This window comes from Oryzias melastigma, linkage group LG23 (genome assembly GCF_002922805.2).
Source record: "Oryzias melastigma strain HK-1 linkage group LG23, ASM292280v2, whole genome shotgun sequence".
Lineage (NCBI taxonomy): Eukaryota > Metazoa > Chordata > Actinopteri > Beloniformes > Adrianichthyidae > Oryzias > Oryzias melastigma.
In genome coordinates, this window is record NC_050534.1 from 5,700,949 (window position 1) to 5,701,782 (window position 834).

Here is an 834-nt window from a genome sequence, read left to right on the forward strand (position 1 = left end):
AGTTCTCCCACTTCAAAAGATGAGAGAGGCCTGTCATTTTCATCATAGATACACCTCAACTATGAGACAAAAAAAGCTAAAACAAAACGTTACTGTGACTATGCTAACTCCCAACCTTGTATAGTCTAAACACGTAAAAAAAAAATAAAAAAAAACTACACTACACGTTATCCACGTTAGTGTATTTACAATACCCTACCTTGTTTGAACACATAAAAAAAGGACTGATATCGCTAAAATAAATGTTACTGTGACTGCGCTAACTCCTAACCTTTTTAGAGACACGCTAATAACACGTTAGCTGTGTTAGCGTATTCAAAATAACACCCAACCTTGTTTGGATCAAGGTTGTAACAAACACAGACTAATATCGCTAAAGAAAATAAAATTGTGACTAAGCTAACTCCCAACCTTGTATAAGCACGTAAAAACAACACAGTTTGCACTGCTACATGTTAGCCGCGTTAGCATATTGAAAGTAACACCAAACCTTATGTGGATCAAGTAAAAAACACAGACTAATATCGCTAAAGAAAACAATTTTGTGACTATGCTAACTCCAAACCTTGCATATTCTGAGTATGTAAAAAAAAAAACAGTCCAACACTACTACTTGTTGTCCATGTTAGTGTATTTACAGTTATACCCAACCTTGTTTGAACGTGTAAAAAAAAAGGAGACTGCGTCGCTCAAACAAATGTTTGTGTGACTACGCTAACTCCTAACCTTTATAGATGCATGCTAATAACACGCTAGTAGTGTTAGTGTATTCAAAATAACACCCAACCTTGTTTAAATCAAGGTTGTAAAAAACACAGACTCATATCGCCAAAA

The 834-nt window shown here is 35.0% G+C and overlaps 1 protein-coding gene across 2 annotated transcripts in view; it reads left to right on the forward strand.

Annotated features, from left to right (window-relative positions):
* The window catches only part of scube1 (signal peptide, CUB domain, EGF-like 1), a 78,453-nt gene that overhangs the window by 73,268 nt on the left and 4,351 nt on the right, over window positions 1-834 (forward strand). The window lies entirely within an intron of this gene.